This window comes from Gorilla gorilla, chromosome 6 (genome assembly GCF_029281585.2).
Source record: "Gorilla gorilla gorilla isolate KB3781 chromosome 6, NHGRI_mGorGor1-v2.1_pri, whole genome shotgun sequence".
Taxonomy (NCBI): domain Eukaryota; kingdom Metazoa; phylum Chordata; class Mammalia; order Primates; family Hominidae; genus Gorilla; species Gorilla gorilla.
The window spans coordinates 99,090,044-99,112,565 of NC_073230.2; the positions used below are offsets into that span (position 1 = coordinate 99,090,044).

At 35.6% G+C, this 22,522-nt stretch overlaps 1 long non-coding RNA gene across 1 annotated transcript in view; it reads left to right on the top strand.

Moving 5' to 3' along the window:
• LOC129523611 (uncharacterized) overlaps positions 1-9,767 on the top strand; it is a 424,834-nt gene extending 415,067 nt beyond the window's left edge. The window contains exon 6 of the long non-coding RNA XR_008667142.2: positions 9,720-9,767. This is a non-coding gene — a long non-coding RNA (uncharacterized lncRNA). The remainder of the gene's footprint in view (positions 1-9,719) is intronic.
• Positions 9,768-22,522: the final 12,755 nt, after the last annotated feature.

The following is a 22,522-nucleotide window of genomic DNA, read 5'->3' on the forward strand; positions in this document are numbered from 1 at the left end:
TCTCTAAGACCTAAGGAAATCACACTTGAGTTACATGTAATCAGTGATATTAACACATCTAAAGAAAGAATGATTCAGAGAGAAAAGTGGATAGCCTAGAAAATCTCAATTCGAAAGGTGAAGATTTGCCAGATTATTTAGTGAGTACTGCTTCACTAAGGAAGACCCTATATTTTGAAAATAAAAGCAAACTTATTAATTTAACTTTCCAAAATTAAGTGTAATGCCATCACTAACACCACCACTGACCACCATCACCCCCACCACCTTCTGCCCTGGATCTTCTATTTTATACTTACCAAACAACCTTCTGTTGAAAAAACAACATGGGTTCCTACTATTTTTCTAATGACAGCTCAAAGTTCTCTATCATTACTCTCTGCCAGACACTGTTTGGGTGCTTTATGTGCATTAGCTCATTTAATTCTTACAATATGCTGAAGTGGAAGCCATTATTAGTCCCATTGTACAAATGAAGGAGCTTGATCACAGAGAGACTAAGAAACTTGCTTATGACCAAACTGTTAGTAACAGAGCTGGGAGTCACACTGGGAGAGTCACAATTCCAAGTCTGAATTCTTAATTACTTTGAAATGGGTATGGATATGAGCCAAGGAAAGCAATGCAAGGGAGTGTTAGTACTTAATCATTGGAATAATGTGATGTCTGCTGTTCTGAGTTAATGAATGCTCAATAAGGTATTAGGGTCTGAAGTGCATAGATTGGTCTTGTGCAAAGTTCAAAGGACTACATCACAGAGACAGATCTGTCTGGGTTACTAAGAATGCCTGCACTTTAGACTTGTACTGAAGGGACTTTAACAAGTACTACTTACAAGTCCCTCCTATATGAAAGCACCATTAGGACAGTCCTGCCAACCATTCAACCTCTATTATGGGACACTTCATTAGAAAACATGATGCAAATATATCCTGTAAATGTGTTTTCTATAGATTATTTGGGGGTTTTCAGAGACTTGAATATACTATCTTTTTCTATGTAAACTCATTTTTTGTTAATTCTAACTTTTGCTCCAAACAGTATTAACTGCTGCCTCTAAGAACTCAAGATTAGATCTTAAAATAATCAAGCTGTTAATAGGGTAATACTATAAGGAATAATTGCAGGGTTTTTGTTTTGTTTTATTTGGCCCATCTGTAGCACTAAAACATATTTTAAAAAGTAAAGTTGAATATTTGATAAACTTCTGATTATGCTGGGCCAGTTCTTTTCTTTGGAAAATCACTCCTGAGAGTTGGCTTGTGTCAATTCCTACGGGAAGAAACAGCTGGTAGCCTATTTTCTTCTTGGCAATTAAAAAAATAGCTTTCGAATTGTTGTAGTTTTGAAAGTAACATACTCTTTCTGTGCTCCCTTCTTTCTCCAAAATCTGTCTCAGGTGAACCCAAGATCATGGGTCGTGCAATGTTTTCTTACAGCTCTTCAGCTTCCTTCTGGCTGGAATTATTATCTGGAGGCTTGGGCTCATCAGCAGGCACATCCATTAAAACAACTAAAGCCAGACAATCAGGCCTAAATCCTCACTAGTCTTCCCCCAAACCCTGCAATACCATGTACCCATCTAGCTTTCCAACTGTTTCCCATTTCACATGCTTACCTAAAAAGTTTCCATCTTGGGCATAGCTCAGTTCAGCCAGCTTTCCTTGGTACTTTCTCTTGCCTACCTATCTTTAATTGTTTCTTTCCTCACTACTCTGGTAATTGACCTTTGCCATCCCATACTGGCTTTTAAAGTCAATCAGACCAAGGAAGATGGTCTTCCAGTTCTGGCAACTTTCACTAATTGCTTTTGGGCATTGAAATGACTGCTTTTCTGACTTAATCAAATAATTAATTTCCCACTGCCTTCCTTTACCCAACTTAGTAAATGCATCACAATTTAAAAAGAACAGAAGAATGGAAGGAAGGAAGAAGGAAAGAAGGAAGAAAGACACATAAAAAATTGATACTGTACCAATAATTTGGCTGCTTTCCAAATATTTATTTCTCTATCTTCCCTACAGAATATAGCTAAATCCATTTACTAATGCTTATCAAAGGAAATACAAATAAATAAATATTTGTTTAGTTTTCTAGCCTTTATTTTTACTAATGGGTAATTGTAAGACCTCATATAATTTTTTCTTTTAGAAATTTAAAAAAAATTTGTGGGTACATAGTAGGTGTATATATTTATGTGATAAATGAGAAGTGTTTCTATAGGCATGCAATGTGAAATAAGCACATAATAGAGAATGGGGTATCTATACCCTCAAGCATTTATCCTTTGAGTTACAAACAATCCAATTACACTGTTTATTTTATGATATGCAATTAGTTATTATTGACTATAGTCATCCAATTGGGCTACTAGATAGTAGGTTTCATACATTTTTCTAGTATTTTTTACCCATTAACTATCCCCATCTTCCCCTGATCCCAGCCTCCTACTACCCTTCCCAGCTTCTGGTAACGATCCTTCTACTCTCCATGTCCATGATTTCAATTGTTTTGATTTTTAGATCCCACAAATAAGTGAGAACACGCAATGTTTGTCTGTCTGTGCCTGGCTTATTTCACTTAACATAAAGATCCTCTGTTCTTTCATGTTGTTGCAAATAACTGAATCTTATCCTTTTTTATGGCTGAATGGTACTCCATATGGAGTACTATTATGGTAGTACTAATACTACCATAATAGTTGAACTGTGGACCAAAGAACTAAATAAAAACAGCATAAGAAGGGTGAGACCAAGTTTCACTTTGAAGGCATCACCCCCACATTTCTCCCAATCTAGAGTCTTCTTTAGTGGAGTAGTATTCCATATGGAGTACTATTATTGTACCATATGGTACATATATGCATATGGTACATATGGTACAATGTGTATATATACCGTATTTTATTTATCCATACATCTGTTGATGGACACTTAGGTTGCTTCCAAATCTTAGCTATTGTAAACAGTGCTGAAACCAACATAAGAGGGCAGATATACTGATTTCCTTTGTTTTGAATATATACCCAGTAGTGGAATTGCTAGATCATATGGTAGCTCAGTTTTTAGCTTTTTTGTGGAACCTACCTCCAAACTGTTCTCCCTAGTGTTTACACTAATTTACATCCCCATCAAGAGTGTACAAGGTTTCCCTTTTCTCCATATCCTTGCCAGCATTTGTTATTGCTTGTCTTTTGGATAAAAGCGTTTTAACTGGGGTGAGATGACACCTTGCTGTAGTCTTGATTTGCATTTATCTGATAACCAATGATGTTGAGCACCCTTTCCATTTGTATGTCTTTTGAGAAATATGTATTCAAACCTTTGGCCCATTTTTTGACTTTTTCTTATGGAGTCATTTGAGCTCTTTATATATTATGATTATTAATCCTTGTCAGATGAATAGTTTGCAAATATTATCTCTCATTCTGTGGGTTGTCTCTTCACTTTGTTGGTTGTATCCTTTGCTGTGCAGAACTTTTTAACTTGATGTGATCCCACTTGTCCATTTTTGCTTTGTTTGCTTGTGTTTGTGGGGTATTGCTCAAGAAAGCTTTGCCAAGACCAGTATCCTGGAGATTTTTCTCAATACTTTTCTGTAGTAGATTCATAGTTTGAGGTCTTATATTTAAGTCTTTAATCCATTTTTATTTGATTTTTGTATATGGTGGTAGATAGAGGTCTAGTTTCATTCTTTTGCATATGGAGATCTACCTTTAGCAGCATCATTTATTGAAAAGACCATCGTTTCCCCAGTATATATTTTTGGCTCCTTTGTCAAAATGAATTCACTGTATGTGTGTGGATTTGTTTCTGGGTTCTCTATTCTGTTCCATTTGTCTATGTGTCTGTTTTTATGCCAGTACCATTCTGTTTTGGTTACTATGTCTCTGTAGTATAATTTGAAGTCAGGTGATGTGATTCCTCCAGTTTTGCTATTTTTGCTTAGAATAGTTTTGGCTATTCTGGGTCTTCTTGGGATTGTTTTTCTATGTGAAAAATGTGAAGAATATCATTGACATTTTGGTAGGGATTGCATTGAATCTGTACATTGCTTTGGGTAATATGAACATTTTAAAAATATGGATTCTTTCAATCCATGAACATAAAATACTTTTTCCAATTTTTTGTTCTCTTTGATTTCTTTCATTGGTGCTTATGGTTTTTATTATAGATATATTTCACTTCTTTGTTTAAGCTAATTCCTAGGTTTTTAATTTTATGTATGGCTATTGTAAATTGGATTACTTGTTTGTTTTTCACATTGTTCACTGTCAGTATATAGAAATACTACTGATTTTTGCACGTTGATTTTGTATCCTGCAACTTTACTAAATTTATCAGTTTGAATAGTTTTCCTGTGGAGTCTTTAGGTTTTTCCAAATATAAGATCATATCATCTGCAAATAAGGATAATTTGACTTCTTCCTTTCCAACTCACATGCCCTTTATTTCTTTCTCTTGTCTGATTGCTCTAACTAGGACTTCTAGTACTATGTTGAATAACAGTGGTGATGGTAGGCATCCTTGCAATGTTTCTGATCTAAGAGGAAAGGCCTTCTATTTTTCCACATTTAATATGATACTTGCTGTAGGTCTGTCATATATGGCTTTTTTATGTTGAGGTATGTTCCTTCCATAGCCAGTTTTTTGGGGGGCTTTTTTCAGAAAGAGATGTTGAATTTTATCAAACGCGTTTTCAGCATCAATTGAAATGATCATATCATTTTTGTCCTTCATTCTGTTGATACGATGTAGCAAATAGATTGATTTACATACATTGAACAGTCCTTACATCCCTGGGATAAATCCTACTTGGTAATGATGAATCATCTTTTTAATGTATTTTTCAATTTGGTTTGCTAGTATTTTGTTGAGCATTTTTCCTCATGAGAAATGTTGGCCTGTAGTTTTCTTTTTTTGATGTGCCTTTGTCTGGTTTTTGGTATCAGGGTAATACTGACCTCATAGGGTGAGTTTGGAAGTACGCTCCCCTCCTCGGTTTTTCAGAACATTGTAGTAGGATTAGTATTAATTTGTCTTTAAATGTTTGGTAGAATTCAGCAACGAAGCCATCAGGTCCCAGGCTTTTCTTTACTGGGAGACTTTTTATTATGACTTCAATCTCATTACTTGTTAGTGGTCTGTTCAGGTTTTGGATTTCTACCTGGTTCAATCTTGATAGGTTGTATATATCTAGGACTTTGTCCATTTCTTCTAGATTTCCCAATTTATTGGCATATAGTTGCTCATATTAGCCACTAATGATTTTTTGAATTTCTGCAGTATCAGTGGTAATGTTTCCTTTTTCAACTCTGGTTTTATTTATTTGGGTCCTCTCCATTTTTTTTCTTCATCAGTCTGGCTAAAGATTTGTCAATTTTACCTTTACAAAAAGCCAACCTTTTGTTTTGTTGACTTTTGTATTGTCTTCCTCATTTCAAATTATTTTCTTTCTACTCTGATTCTTATTTTTCCTTCTACTAATTTTGAGTACAGTTTTCTATTGCTTTTCTAATTTTTAAGATGTGTCATTAAGTTATTTGTTTGAAATTTTTTTCTCTTTTTTGATGCAGGCATTTACAGCCATAAATATCCCTCTTAGTGCTGCTTTCACTCTATTCCATAGGTTTTTGTATGTTGTGTTTCCATTATTATCTGTTTCAGTAATTTTTTCAATTTCCTTCTTGATTTCTTCATTGACACATTGGTCATTCAGGAGCATACTGTTTAATTTTCATGCATTTGTATAGATTCCAGAATTTCTCTTTTTATTAATTGCTAATTTTATTTTACTGTGATCAGAAAAGATGCTTGATATTATTTTATTTTTGAATGTTTTAAGACTTATTTTATGAACTAACATATGATCTATCCTTGAGAATGATCCATGTGCTGAAAAAAAGAATATATATTCTTAAGTTCTTGGATGAAATGTTCTGTAAATATGTATTAGATCCATTTAGTCTATAGTGCAGATTAAATCCGATCTTTCTTTTTTGATTTTCTGTCTAGAAGATTTGTCAGATGCTAAAAGTGGAGTGTTGAAGTTTCTAGCTATTATTGTATTGGGGCCTAACTGTTTAGTTCTTATGATACTTCCTTTATATATCTGGGTGCTCTAGTGTTGGATAAATGTATATTTAAAATATTATATCCTCTCACTGAATTGATCCCGTTTATTATATAGTGACCTTTTGTCTCTTCTTATAGTTTTTGTCTTGAAATCTATTTTGTCTCATATAAGTATAATGACTCCTGATCTTTTTTAGCTTCCATTGGCAGGGAATATCTTTTTTCCATCCCTTTATTTTCAGTCTGTGTGTGTCTTTAGAGGCAAAGTGTGTTTCTTGTAGGCAACAGGTCAATGGGTCTTGTTTTTCCATCCATTCATTGAGTCTATGTAATTTGGTTGAAGAATTTAATTTTCATTCAATGTCATTATTGAAAATATATTATTATTGAATGTTATTCTAGGAATAAGTAAGAACTTAACTCCTGCCATTTTGTTATTTGTTTTCTGGTAGTTTAACGGTCTTCTCTTTCTTTCTTTTTTCCTTCCTGTCTTCCTCTAGTGAAGGTGACTTTATCTGGTGATATGATTTAGCTTTTGCTTTTTATTTTTTGTGTATCCATGGTATGTTTCTTAGTTTGAGGTTACCATAAGGCTTGCAGATAGTATCTTATAATCCGTTATTTTAACCTGATGGCAGCTTAACACTATTTGCATAAAAAAAAAAAACAAAAAGAAAACTAAAAAAACTCCATGCATTAACTTTGTCCCTCCTTTTTAAACCTTCTGCAGTTTATATTTTATTGTACTATGTCTTGAAAAGTTGTTATACTTATTTTTTATTGGTTCATCATTTCATCTTTCTACTTAGGATAAAGGTAGTTTATATACCACAGTTACAGTGTTATAATATTCTGTGTTTTTCTCTGTACTTACTATTACCAGTAAATTTTGTATCTTCAGGTGATTATTTATTGCTCATTTATGTTCCTTTCTTTCTGGTTGAAGTACTGTCTTTAGCATTTCTTATAGGACAAGTCTGGTATTGATAAAATCCCTCAGCTTTTTTTTTTATTTCTCTATGTTTGAAGGATAGTTTTGCTAGATATACTATTCTAGGGCAGGCTTTTTTTCCTTCAGCATTTTAAATATGTCATGCCACTCTCTCCTGGTCTGTAAGGTTTCCACTGAAAAATCTGCTGCTAGATGCATTGGTGCTCCATTGTATGCTATTTATTTCTTTTATCTTACTGCTTTTAGAATCCTTTCTTTATCCTTACACTGCGGGAGTTTGATTATTAAATGTCTTGAGAATGTCTTCTTTGTATTAAATCTGCTTGGTGTTCTATAACCTTGTTGTACTTGGATACTGATATCTTTCTCTAGGTTTAGGAAGTTTTCTGTTATTATCCCTTTGAATAAAGTTTCTACTCCTATCTCTTTCTCTACCTTCTCTTTAAGGCCAATAACTCTTGGATTGGCCCTTTTGAGGCTGTTTTCTAGATCTCGTAGGCATGCTTCATTGTTTTTTATTCTTTTTTGTTTTGTCTCCTCTGAATGTGTCTTTTTAAATAGCCTGCCTTCAAGTTCACTAGTTCATTCTTCTGCTTGATTCATTCTTTTATTAAAGGACTCTGATGCATTCTTCAGTATGCTCATTGCATTTTTCAGCTCAAGAATTTCTGCCTGATTTTTTTATTATTTCAATCTCTGTTAAATTTATCTGACATAATTCTGAATTCCTTCTCCTGAATTTCTTTGAGTTTTCTCAAGACAGCCATTTTGAGTTCTCTGTCTGAAAGGTCACATGTCTCTGTTTCTTCAGGATTCGTTTCTGGGGCCTTATTTAGTTCATTTTCTGAGGTCATGTTTTCCTGGGTGGTGTTGATGCTAGTAGATGTTAATCAGTATCTGGGCATTGAAGAGTTAGGTATTTATTGTAGTCTTCATTGGCTGGGCTTGTTCGTAGCCATCCTTCTTGGGAAAGCTTTCCAGATGTTTGAAAGGACTTGGGTGTTGTGATCTTAGCTGTATCTGCTTTAGGAGCACCCCAAACCCAATATCTCGGTGATTCTTGCAGACTAGTAGAGGTACTGCCTTCATGGTTTTGGGCAAGATCTGGGAGAATTCTCTGGATTACCAGGTAGAGACTCTTATTCTCTTTCCTTACTTTTTCCTAAACATACAGAGTCAGTCTCTCTCTCTCTCTCTGTCTCTCTCTCTCTTCTGTTCTGAGTCACCTAAACCTAGGGATGAAGTGACATAAGCACCCCTGTGGCCACTACCAGTATGGCTGTGCTGGTCAGATCTTAAGCCAGCACAGTGCTAGGTCTTGCCCAAGGCCTGCTGTAACTACTCCCTGGCTACTGCCTACATTCACTCAAGGTCCTGGGGCTCTACAATCAGCAGGTGTCAAAGCCAGCCAGGCCTGTGTCCTTTTTTTTAGAGCAGTGTGGTTCCCAAGGCCCTGGGTGGGCTCAGAAGTGCCATATGGGAGTCAGGAACTAGATATAAAAAACCTTAGAAGTCCACCTAGTGTTCTGTTTTACTGCACCTGAGCTGTCACTCAAACCACAAGATGCAATCCTTCCCACTCTTGCCTCCTCCTTCCGAAAGCAAAGAGGTTTTTGGAAAAAAGCCTCACCGCATAGCCACTGCCACCCCAGGCCATGAGGAGTACTACCACCGATGCTCACATAAGGCCCAAGGTCTCTTAAGTAAGCTTCTCATGAATTCTGCTGCCTGGCCTGAGACTTACTCTTCAGGGCATTGGGCACCCCTCTGACCTAGGGCTGGTTCAGCAATGCCATCTAAGTGTCAAGTCCTGGAATCAGGGAACCCAATAACCCACTTGGTGCTCTATTCTCTGTGACCATGCTAGTACCTAAGGTGTTAACACAAAGTCGTCTTCACTTTTCTCTCTGCTTTTCTCAAGCAGAAGCAGTTTTGCCCCATAGCTACCATAGCTGTTTATGTGCTGAGTCTCACCTTAGGTCAGCTAGTCTCAGAGGCTCACCTAAGGCTCTCAGTGTAGTATCTGGGTATCACTGCTGGCTATTCATGACCCAAGGGTTCTTTGGTTAGCAGGTGATGTATGCTGCCAGGACTGGGTCTGTTCCTCCAAGGCAGTGGGTTCCCTTCTGGCCCAAGATGTGTCTAGAAATGTCATCTGAAAACTAGGGCCTGGAACGGGAGCCTCATTACTTTGACCATTCCTTATCCTGCTGTGGCTAAGCTGGTATCCTAAATGCAAGACAAAGTCCTCCCCACTCTTCCCCCTCCTCTCCTCTCCCTAAGCAAAAGAAAGGGGTCTCTTTTGAAGCCTTAAGCTGTGCAGTCTGGGGTTATCAGCATGGTGATGCAGGCACTCCCTTGGCTGCTACAGCTGGTGTCTAAATATGTCATGTTCCCCCATGGACCCAAAGTCCACTGTCTCTGGGCCTAGTGTAGCACTAGGACTCACCTAAAATTTTCAGTCCTTTTGGCCAAAGATTGCCTTTCAAGTTTACTCAGAGACACAGAATGCTGTAGCCCTTGGTGGTAAGGTTTGTAGGCACTCAAGTTTGGACTCCGTGGCTAGTGCTCTCTCGATTAAATGTTGTCACCATGGGCAGGGGTCAGCTGAGTTTGATCCAGTTTTCCTTTCTGTTCTAACAGGACAGCACTGAATTCAATGACTCCTAATTGCTGTGTTCTCTCTCCCACAGTGCCCAGAGATGCTCTCCGCACCAAGCCACAGAAGTGGAGGAGGCAGGTAGGGGGTCAAAGAGGGGTGGTATCGGTTATTCAGGACTGTTTTTTTTTTCTTAAATATCCTGTGCTTCTTTCAATAATTTGAAGGTAAAACCAGGCCCTGTGAGTGGTAAACTGATTTTTGGTTCTTATGAAGGTATTATTTTCTGTGTAGATAGTTGTTAACTTGGTGTCCTTGCAGGATAGATGATCAGTGAAGCTTTCTGTTCCACCATCTTGCTCCTCTAATTTTAGACCTAATATATTGACTATAAGTGTTTGTCTCTGGAAGTATTGACTATATCTGCATCAATACTAAGAAAATAAAATATAATCATAGAGAATGAAACATATTTATATATATATATATATAAAATGGGTGTTAAACTAATGGTAATTGAAATAAATGATAAGTCTTAATGTTAGAGAGTTAGACTGACCCTAATTTATAATCTGCTATTTGGTTCTTGCTGTTGGGTCATTATTTCATATTACCATGTAGGACTAAATGTAGAATAGTGTGGTTATGCAATGTCACTATTTCAAGAAGCTTGAGGCAGTTTTAGAATAATATAAGCTTCATCATTATACCTTTTACCTGAAATTGGATAGAAAAAATCCTATTTTCTTTTTGTAGAAATGAGGAAATGAAAACAGAAATTTTCTGTGAGTCCACAAAATCTAAATACCGGTATTAGAAATGTCCCTTCTTTAGAATGTATTTCTCACCATTAAAAGCTGCCATGACTTGAAAATCCAGATGTGGCAAGGAGAAACACTTTTGGCGAGAAAAATTTTATTAAGCTATTTTTGATAGCAAATGCATAGGAGACAAGTTCATAGGAATTGCGTGAATCAAAGGTAAAGTTGCTGAAGGATTGTCTACTTTGAAACTTAAACTCTGAGACTCACTGAAACATAAAATAAGTCTTCAAAGTTTGCTCCCTTCCCTTGTATCCTGTTGACTTTTCAGGGACTTCTAAAGGTGATATTCAGTCAAGAATTATCTCAGAGCAGCAATCTTACCCCGAAAATTATGATCTCCCATTCTTTCCCTTAAATAGAGCACAAATCCTTATTTATTCCAAATGTAGGTACTGAGGACTAGCAGTCCCATGGGAAATTTTCTGATAAATTTATGTTGAGTCTATTTCCTAAATATGTTTGTTGTTTTATAAGGAATAAATTCTTAACACAAATGATTTGCTATCTAATGCTGAAATGTCAGACATCTGTAGCAGATTGATAGGAAGAAAATTAGGGACATGAGAGTAAAGATTTTAAACTAAAACAACTAAATACAACCCAGGTAATAAACATATTTAATCACCTATAAAAGTTGCATTCTTTTTTCTTGCTTTTTAAGTTTTTTGTGTACTAATTATACCTCAAAACTGAAAGTAAGAATCCCCACAAATTACCTCACTAGGCTTACTATGCATGCTTCCTAAACTTTGACCAGTTGAAATTTTATACTGTGGTTCTAGAAAATGTAGAAATATTCTGCTAAGGGCTAGAACAAATTATATTAGTAACTCCAAATGAATCATGTTTCTCATTATAGGTTCTTTCTATAATCACTATGGGTTTGGTCATGTGACTTGATTTGTCTAATGGGTCATCTGCACATATGAACACGAGCAGAGGCTTGTGCTGGTACGTCGCAGTTTTCTTCTTGAAGCCCAGGATGCCCAAGATAGTCTGCTGGATAGGCTAGGTGGAGGAAAATGAAGGCACCTTATGAGTGCCAGGCAACTACCAGCCACAAAGTGTGTGGCCATCTGGGACCAGCCAGGCTCCAGCTGCCCTGCCAGTTAACTGCAACTAGATGAGTGAGTCAAGTCAGCATAACATGGAGCAAAGACAAGCCATCCCAGCTAAGCTCTGCCTAAATTATCAACCCAAACAACTGTAATAAGATAAATAATTCTTATTTCAAGCCACGAAGTTTTGGAGTTGTTTATTTCAAAACACTAGATAACCAAGCAGTGTCTGCTAGAAATTGCATTTGTAATTTTCCCAAAACTGGGTGTTTTTTTTGTCATTATTCACACAATTATGTTGGATAAATTATCATCTTTGAGACTCTATTGTCTAGTCAGTACAATAGGAATAATGTAAATATTTTTATATTTAATTTTTTTTTAATTACAGAGGTTATTGAGTTTGTGTTTTTCAGCTGCAGAGAGAGAAATTTGTGGGGATAAAGTCACAAGAATACCAGTTGGCAGAAATTGAATTACCTTCCTTTGTATAAGTAATATCCAGTCTAGTCTTAAATGCTATAGGATGAGATAAGAGAAGGATAGCTCACATTCCAAAATAAAAGCAAAAATATAAAATACTGAGAATTGAATCTGACAACATGTGAACAAAACTGAAAATAGAAAAATATAAAACTTTATTAGAGGACATAAAAGAAGCCTGGAATAAGTGGAGAGACAGGTCAGTTTTCTAGAAAGACATGATATTGTTAAGCTGCTGATTATGTTCAAATTCATACATTTAATTTCAGTCAAAATTCTATTTTTCCTTTGTTTGAACCTGAAAGGCTGATATTGTAGACCATTTAAAAGAATAATGTATGGGCTGGGCACTATGGCTCCCACCTGTAATCCCAGCACTTTGGGAGGCCAGGGAGGGCAGGCAGATCATGAGGTCAAGAGATTGAGACCATCCTGGCCAACATAGTGAAACCCCGTCTCTACTAAAAATACAAAAATTAGCTGGGTGTGGTGGCAGGTGGCTATGGTCCCAGCTGCTCAGGAGGCTGAGGCAGGAGAATAGCTTGAACCTGGGAGGCGGAGGTTGCAGTGATCTGAGATCACACCATTGCACTCCCGCCTGGTGACAGAACGAGACTCCGTCTCAAAAAAAAAAAAAAAAAAAAAATATATATATATATATATATATGAAAATGGCTAAGAACTGTGGCTAGCAAATAGAACAAAAACACTGTGGAAAATATAAAAATATTGGAGAAACACACTGTGAAACTATTGTAAATGAAATAGTATAGTTCTGGCATGCCCTCTCTTAGATGACATTTTTGCTTTCTAGTTCATTTATAAAATAGAAATCATTACAAGGAAATTCCCATATGATCTTACCACTAAGCATGTCAACCTGCCTATATCAGACCAGATTCTTTGTCTCCTCTCCCATTACTGTTGAGAAATAGTTCATGTTTTTATATCATACGAACCTCTACTTTACAGTGAATCCCATCCCTTTTTGCCTCTTCGAAGACTTTGCTTTAACAATTCTTTTTTCTCCCTTGTAGCATCAGTTTTTCCTGCTCCACCGGATTATCCATCAGCATACAATCGTGCTGTCATTTTGCCTTAAAAAAGAAGCAAATAAAAACTTCCTTGACCCTTATTCTCCTCCAGTTTCTACCCTGTTTCTCCTTCCTCTTTACAGCAAAACAAAAAAGAATTACAGAAAATTTTAAGGAAATACTTTAAATAATTCTTTTAAAAAATTCTGTAATCACTGATTCCATTTCTTTTTCTCTTTGGAAATCACTCCAGTTTTTGGCACCTACCACTCAATCAAAATAGCTATTGTTCTTTGGGAGGCCGAGGCAGGAGGATCACGAGGTCAGGAGTTCAAGACCAGCCTGGCTAACATGGTGAAACCCCATCTCTAATAAAAAAAAAATAATAAAAAAATAGCCAGGTGTGGTGGAAGTCCCAGCTACTTGGGAGGCTGAGGCAGGAAAATAGCTTGAAACTGGAAAGTGGAGGTTGCAGTGAGCTGAGATCGCACCTTTGCACTCCAGCCTAGGCAAAAGAGCGAAACTCTGTCTCTCACACACACACACACACATACACACAGAGACACACAACAATAGCTCTTGTTAAACACATAAAGAACTCTACTGCAAGAGACAATAATCAATTCTTGGCCTTAATTTTACTCCGTGTGTAAGCATTCTTTAACACAGATGATCGCTACAACTTAAAAAAATTAATGCTTTCATTTTAAAGTTAAAAAAAATTGAAAAACTTTTATGTTTTTGAAATATACTCTTCATTTGGATTTTAAGAAACCATCTTGTCTTCACAGTCTTCATCCAGTTTTTTAAAAACAATATCTGTACATTTATGTATAAATATAAACAATATCTATACATTTATGAATTGTTAGGCATATCTCCAGCCCAACATATAGTTCAAACTTCAAACTTACCCACTTCTCCATCTACTCAGTGTACCCACTCGGATGTCTAACAGACCTCTCAAATTTAACAACCTCAAAACCTAAGCTCCTGAAACTTGATATCTAAAACACATATCTCCCACGGTCCCCCATCTAAACAAACAGTAATCAAATTCTTCTAATTGCTTAGATGCAAAATCATGATATCATTCTGTTTTTTATTCCCATATCAGCAAATCTCGTTAGTTTTATTTTGAAAACATTTGTAGACATGGCCTCCAACTCTATTACTCTCATTCAACTCACCATTGTTTCTCTCCTGGATTATTGCAAATAACCTCTTAACCATTCTTCCATTTTATGCTTTCCACAGAGGCAAAGTAAACCACAGCTAAATTGAAATATGCACACTGAAGAACTTATCTAATAATCTATATGGCTCTTTTTTTTTGAGGCAGTTAGGAACAGTGAAAAAAGCACCGATCTTGCAATCAGCAGGAATAAATTCAAATTCAGATTCTGCTATTTACTGTCAGCATGACTGTGGGTAAATCATGAAAATTTTTAGTCACTGTTCTTTTATGAAATATAGATACCGTTTGCTCTCTGTATCTCACAGATATTTTGAGAGGATTAAACAAATACAAAACCACACTGTTATATGTGAAATGTGTGAACTGCTGCCCAAATAAGAAGTGATAATGATTACAATAATAATACATTTCTGAGAATATAATTACTGTGACAACTGGATTAATGAATATATCCTTACTTTTTCCTCAAATGTCATTAAATATGAACAATAATTTCAGATTAATAAAAACCATGATATAATAACCACTTCATATAATTTACTGCACAAAACGAATGGAGGAAGGGAGAAAAGAGTATAGTACATCCACTTTAGATAGGTTTGTAAAGATTTATTGGGCCTAGAAAGCAATCTGTAGTTTAGTAAATTGGCATTTGAGGGGGTGTCACAAATAATAATGTGTTACATCTTGCACTACAATGCACAGGTGTCCAAAGGCTATTACAATCCAAGCATTGCACTAAAATTGTATGAATGTAATAGCATGGCCACTATGAGAGTGGTACTCAGAAAAGAGCTTTTTAAAAAATCTATTTAGTACAATCACTGCTACCTTTAGTCCAATAAAGCGACAGCAACTCAAGAAATTAAATTTTCTGCTCTTCATTCAGCCACTACTTCTTTAAATACTAAGTGTAGGATAAAATAATTGTATGTCAGAAGGGTGTCTGCAACTTTGCACTTATTAGTTTAAACCAGGTATGAGGGATTGTTGAAACCTGCCTGAAGATCTAGGGGATACTGGGCCTCTCCAAATTAGGCTGCTTTTAGAATGAGTTAAATGAGCCATTTCCAGTATGAATTTTGTATGAAATATCATTTTAGAATACTTTGTTTGGAATATCCTTTAGGTTGCATGCACAGACATGGGGTATTTTATGCATATTTTTTGGTGGACTGTGTTCTTTATCAGTTTTAGCATAATATTTTTATTATGTTCAGCTAATTAATTAGTTAAAACTTCCCACAAACACAGGTTCAGTTCTGAATACAAAGGAAATAAGAAAGCTGTGATGTGATGTTTTCTATGCTATACTCAATTATTTAAGCATCAAAATTCTATCTTATAAAAGAGATATTTTATAAATTTATAAATGTTCAGCTATTTGAATAGATAATTTCTTTTATGGGCAGAAATTAAGGGACTGACCTAAAATGCATTCAATATGAAAAAAAGGGCATCATAATTGTCATTCTTATAAAGGATTTTTGTTTTTATAGCAATTTCAATATCTGCTGGGAATTATGCTAGGTGTTGGAGCCACCTGTTCAGAAAATATATATTTAGAAATACAACCTCTTACTTTGTAAGATCTCCAGACTCTATGTCCCTTCGCTACTTTTTCTGAACTTTCTCTTCTCTTCATGCACACTTTTAAAGTCATGCTTAATTTGAATTCTGTTTCAAGGTGACTCTCTTTAATGTGAGGGTACAATCCAAAGGGAATTTTCAGGTGGTCGGTTTTGAATACTCAAGGCGTTGTGATGGCTCCAGCCCCTTTAGACATTCAAAGGGACCCCATGTAATTGTTATTTTATTTCTGAAAACATTTAAGTTTTACTCCAGTTTTATTGAAGTATAATTGACAAATAAAATTTGTATATATTTATACAGCATGACCATTTGATATACATACACACAGTGAAGTGATTACCACGAGCTGACTATAGTTAACAATCCTGTATATATACTTGAAATTTGCTAATAGAGTAAATCTTAAGCGTCTTCCCTTTACAATTACTCTTGAGCTGGAATATCCACTGAGGTTCTCAGCCTGACTCACTGTATTCTTTACTGAGCACTACCTGTTAGTTGGGGTCCTTTGGCCTCTGGTTTTTCCCGCATTGCTACAGATATCACACAGGTCCTTTAATCATCACGGTTTGTCTACATCTGCTCATATTTGGGGTTGTGGGGTTATGGCTACACTTTCACCCTTTTCTCTTGTTAATATTGTCTGTGGGCTTTGGTTTTAAAATTCTAGTCCCTTTCTCTCTTTTGGAGGGGATTCAGGGAGATTCAAAAACTCTGCCACCATTGCCATCTTCCTGTAATTCAAAACCTGTATTGTTGAACTTGCCTGGACAAGTAGTGAATCTCTGGGGATGAAATGAAGCTAGGATTTATACTCATGCCAGAAGTTATAACTAACAGCACAGCTGGTCTGCGCACAGGACTGGAAACTGTGAATCTGGCAGTTGTTTATCAATATCGGAATGTTTTTATTCTTGGAAAGCTTTCTTTCAGGCTGTTCCATCTACACTCACTAGCGCTCCATGAATATGTATATATCCATATAGATTGCAGACAAAAAACTCACAGTATACTATTTCAGAAGTGAGAACAAAAAAGGGATGCTATGTTACCACCTGTGTCTAATTAAATATTTGTGGTAATTTAATGTAATTAAAAATTAAACAACCATTTGGCACAGCGTAATATATCATATTTCCTCCTCAGTTATGTACTTCAGTATGCTCTCTTGTTGACTGTTTTAACTTAGATTTAATGTTAACAGCTTTTACTATTGTTTGTTCTAGTTTGTTGAATTTTACATTTAATATTCCCTTTGTTTGTGTTTCTCTTGCCTCTACTCTTCATTCAATTAATTCTCAGATCTTTGCTTGAATGTTATTTTCTCAAAAAGGCCTTTCCTGGTAACTACAATCTCCAACTCTAGCTAAATTCAGGTTTTCCTCTTATTCTTTGTAATAATACTTAGTTATTTTGTGACCTCCAGGTAATATCAATGTTTGAATAAATGAACAGTGAAGCACAGTCTCCTTATCATTTTGATTTTATTAACTGTGTAATTTTTAAAAATAAGGTAACTCAACCATTTCTAAAGAAGGTATTAAAAGTCACGTAACACAGAGCTTCAACCGCTTCTTCAGTGCTGTACTATATGACTCAACTGATGAATTTGTAATTAGAAATCATGGTCTATATTTTTTCTTTTAAAGGCTAAGAGCATTTGTCAAGTAACATTTGATATTATCATTATTATTATTATTTTCCCAGTTGCTCTACTACCATGTTAGGAACCATACCCCACAAATAGTTATAATTAAATAACCTCACTCCATTCTTGGTTTACTTAGGGTTGAGTAACTAAACTAAGTATGGGCAGTCAGAATTTCCTTGCAGGCACATGGAATCAGAATGAAGTATAGCTGGTCTTTTCAACAGAGGAGCTATAAAGCCCAAAGATATAGTCAGCTTTGTTCTGTCTATCACATGGACGTTAGTAATAAGGAAAAGTGGTACTCTATGAGCTAGAATTTTGACGCAGTCTTAAGGAAAGGCAGACGTGAGAGACAGGAAGGTGCTGTTGGGATTTGTGTTCCTGGTTACAGTTTCTTTTTGAGGCCTGACTAAATCTGGATTCTTCGGCTTCTGGATTCTTTGGATTTATAAGACAATTTTGCATTCTAAAAATATTTTCTTTCTTTTACTACAAGCTAATTTAGTGGATTTTTTGCAAATTGCAACCTACACAGACCTAATAAAACACTAATTATTAGGTATTGATGAGCACACTACAAAACCTTTAAGGGTTTTAAACTCATGTAGCTCCCAGTTGAGGAAATAAGCAGTCATTGTGATAAGAGAAAAAGTTTTGTACTCCACACAGCACTTGATTATGTTATATAGGATGTGCATACCTATTCAGAATCTGCTGCTCATTGAGCAATTAATATCAGGAATGAACTTGAGATTTATCTAAGCTATTTAACTATGCCTTCAACATCTTCCAGATGTGTTATTAAGAAAAAAAAAATAGCCCAGCTAAGTTTCTCAATAATGGCTGCAGAACTCCTTGGAAGCAGTGGCATTGATACAAGTGAGAATATCTGGGGCCCGTCTTTAAATAATTAATGCAGTTGTTTAACTTCCTTCTGGCCTATCACAGAAATGGGGGTATCAGAAAAGGTTTGAATCTAAATATCAAATAGTTATCTCTGCCTCTGGCCATAGAAACCAGCTGGGGTAAGAGATAAACCTAACTTTATGCAGCTTCAAGGAGCTCTTTTGCTCTTGCTATTATCACAGAAACTCCCTGTGGATGTTTTCTCAAGCCAAGGCCACTGACAGAAAATTTGAGTCTGACTCTGTTATTGATTCTTGCTCCAGTACTTCCAGTTTTTCATACCACATGTCTGGAACATGCCATATCTCAAATACAGGAAAACTTGTAAAACATCTGGTAGTTCATGAAACAAAGGAATAACTTTAATGGTCAACTATTGGTGGTATCAGATTGAGAAATAAAGAGAAAGATTAGCACTGTAATAGGTCATCACTGCTCAGATCAGTCAGAGCAGGCAAACAGTATGGTACATGATTTTCCCTCCCAACTGCCAAAAAATGATTGAGGAAAAGGTGCCAAATGATTATGTTTTTTCAATATAACTTGCACCTATATCTTTTTTCTGACCCAGAGCAGTTCTCAACTTGTCAAGACTAAACCACTACTCTTCATCTGAATTGTTTAATAATGTAAGCAATATCTTCTTTTACTCCTTTTGCATGCATGTGCTATTATGACATTATTACTAAATGAAAATAAGGAAAATACTCAGGTTGATAAGCTCATCAGTGGACTAATTGCAAACAGCTAATTACTATTTAAATCAGGGCTAACAAGCCTCATATAGAAAGCCTTTATTTAAATAAGAAATGTCTCCCTTTTCTGGAAATGAGATTTTCCTTTAAAGGCGTTGTTTGTAACCTTCATTAGCATTCAATGTTTATATAGCATGGCATTCAGCATACTGTTGGAGTGTAAGGGAACTATGTCATAATGAAATGTCATTTTGTCCTAAAAGTCTTGCACATTTAAATCTGTGGAAGTAAGGAAGCTTATATCATCAAAATATCCCCTACTCTTGAAAATTAAATGTTTTTATTGATTTTTACAAGTAAGCCAAAGTCAGCATTTTATCATAACTTCTTATGGATTTTCCTCTGTCCATGAAAATAAAGAAAATAAAGCTATATTAACTCTTAGTCTGAGTTTTAGATTTTTTTTAACTTTGGTGAAATTTGTATTATAATGTTGTTAGATTTCTTGACAGTCACTAATTTTAATCCCTTTTAAATACTTTGTTACTGTTTTTTAACTTTAGTGTCAGCTTTTAGGGCAAGATGAGAATTGTGTCATCCATGGAATTGGAAAACCTTGTTTTTAGGATTCATTGTTTCAGCGTTAGAGGCAGAGGTCACCACAATAACCATGGTGTTTAACATACAAAGGGCAATTGCATTCTATAAAATCTATTCCATCCGCTCAACTGCTTTTAAATTATTTGATTCTGAGAAGTTAACTCTCCTGAGCTTTTGGCTATTATGGAAAACCTATCACTCAAAGGATATAAGGAGAAAATAGAGTAATTCATATAAAAGAGTTTTATAAATTATCTAAAGCTAATCAAAGGCCACAGGCTATTGTCATTTCCAAACCAGAAGCAATTACAAGCTAATTTAACTTGAATCTGGTGTTTTTATTTCTTGGACATAGCTAGAGCAGGACTCAGTTCGAGTTGTGTTCCTAAACTATCAGATTGAGAAATAAAGAGAAAGATTAGCACTGTAATAGGTCATCACTGCTCAGATCAGTCAGAGCAGGCTAACAGTATGGTACATGATTTTCCCTCCCAACTGCCAAAAAGTGATGAGGAAAAGGTGCCAAATGATTACGTTTTTTCAATATAATTTGCACCCATAGGATTATGAGCCTTTTATATAACAAATCCTTCACATTACTATTGGTTTTATAACTAATTAGGTTATTGAAGTTATCATAGAAACAGTTTAATTTTTAAAATTTACTGATTATAGATAATGATAAGGAAACAGCATTGCTTGTAAATGCTTTAAGGGGGAAATAAGAAAAAAAAGTCATGTATTTCTCCTTTTTTCCTTTAAGACTCTTTGAATTTCATACAGAAATTCTGGAATTGAAAGAAAAAGGTGAATATTATTCAAGTGTGTAAAGTTTAATTGTAAAGCTTAATCACAACTACTTACACTTAACACACATGTATGAGATTTTCATACTTGTGTTTATACGTTAAATATTTTGGATAAGATGCTGCAAATTAAGTGGACTTTTTTTTCATTTTCAACTTGTTTCTATTTATTTATTTATTTATTATTATTATACTTTAAGTTTTAGGGTACATGTGCACAATGTGCAGGTTTGTTACATATGTATACATGTGCCATGCTGGTGTGCTGCACCCATTAACTTGTCATTTAGCATTAGGTATATCTCCTAATGCTATTCCTCCCCCCTCCCCCAACCCCACAACAGTCCCCAGAGTGTGATGTTCCCCTTCCTGTGTCCATGTGTTCTCATTGTTCAATTCCCATCTATGAGTGAGAACATGTGGTGTTTGTTTTTTTTGTCCTTGTGATAGTTTCCTGAGAATGATGATTTCCAATTTCATCCGTGTCCCTACAAAGGACATGAACTCATCATTTTTATGGCTGCATAGTATTCCATGGTGTATATGTGCCACATTTTCTTAATCTAGTCTATCATTGTTGGACATTTGGGTTGGTTCCAAGTCTTTGCTATTGTGAATAGTGCCGCAATCAACATACGTGTGCATGTGTCTTTATAGCAGCATGATTTATAGTCCTTTGGGGTATATACCCAGTAATGGGATGGCTGGGTCAAATGGTATTTCTAGTTCTAGATCCCTGAGGAATCACCACACTGGCTTCCACAATGGTTGAACTAGTTTACAGTCCCACCAACAGTGTAAAAGTGTTCCTATTTCTCCACATCCTCTCCAGCACCTGTTGTTTCCTGACTTTTTAATGATTGCCATTCTAACTGGTGTGAGATGGTATCTCATTGTGGTTTTGATTTGCATTTCTCTGATGGCCAGTGATGATGAGCGTTTTTTCATGTGTCTTTTGGCTGCATAAATGTCTTCTTTTGAGAAGAAGGATATGTCTGTTCATATCCTTTGCCCACTTTTTGATGGGGTTGTTGTTTTTTTCTTGTAAATTTGTTTGAGTTCATTGTAGATTGTGGATATTAGCCCTTTGTCAGATAAGTAGGTTGCAAAAATTTTCTCCCGTTTTGTAGGTTGCCTGTTCACTCTGATGGCAGTTTCTTTTGCTGTGCAGAAGCTCTTTAGTTTAATTAGATCGCATTTGTCAATTTTGGCTTTTGTTGCCATTGCTTTTGGTGTTTTAGACATGAAGTCCTTGCCCATGCCTATGTCCTGAATGGTGATGTCTAGGTTTTCTTCTAGGGTTTTTATGGAAGTGGACTTTATATATGAAATTTAATAGACAAAATGAAGAGAATATGATGTCACCCTAGAGATGTTATTTGATTGGCAATGCAATTGGCATAAAATAATATCGTTTTTGGTTTATAACAATTATTTTTAATATTTCTGTTCCTTAATTTGTTTTCACTTTTGATCTTAACTTCTTTTTGATGACCTACAAGGCTTTGGTACTATAACAAAATGAAGAAATTAACTCTTGAATATGAACAAAGAGGTGGTAATGAAAATAAAATCCCTAATTTTTATAAAGTTAAGTATGGCACATGACACTATGAAATCTTAGATAGAGTTTATTACCCAATAATTCAATTCTAAGTGCCTGTTTTAGCTCATAAACTCTCAGGGCACCATGGGAAAGGAACAACCAGTCTTGTGCAGTTTCTCGTGGCTGCTCTGTTATACATGTGTACAATGTCCCTGTTTGAACCTGCTACCCTCTCTCAAAACTGGCATTCTTTTCCATCTGGCATCATTAGGTCAGACCTTAAGGAGTTAAGAAGGCAGGAGCAGTTGTTTGGTTTTGGCACAGATTAGGATCAGACATAATCTTGACCTACTTCAGGGACTATCCTATCCCATGTTTGTGTCTCAAGGGTTTATCTCCAGGTCTTGCCAGACGATGATATTCAAAAAGCTAACAGAAGACTCTAACTGAAATGTTTTCCTGGCAAATTTGAAGTTGAATCAGACTGCTGGTATTTACTTGCA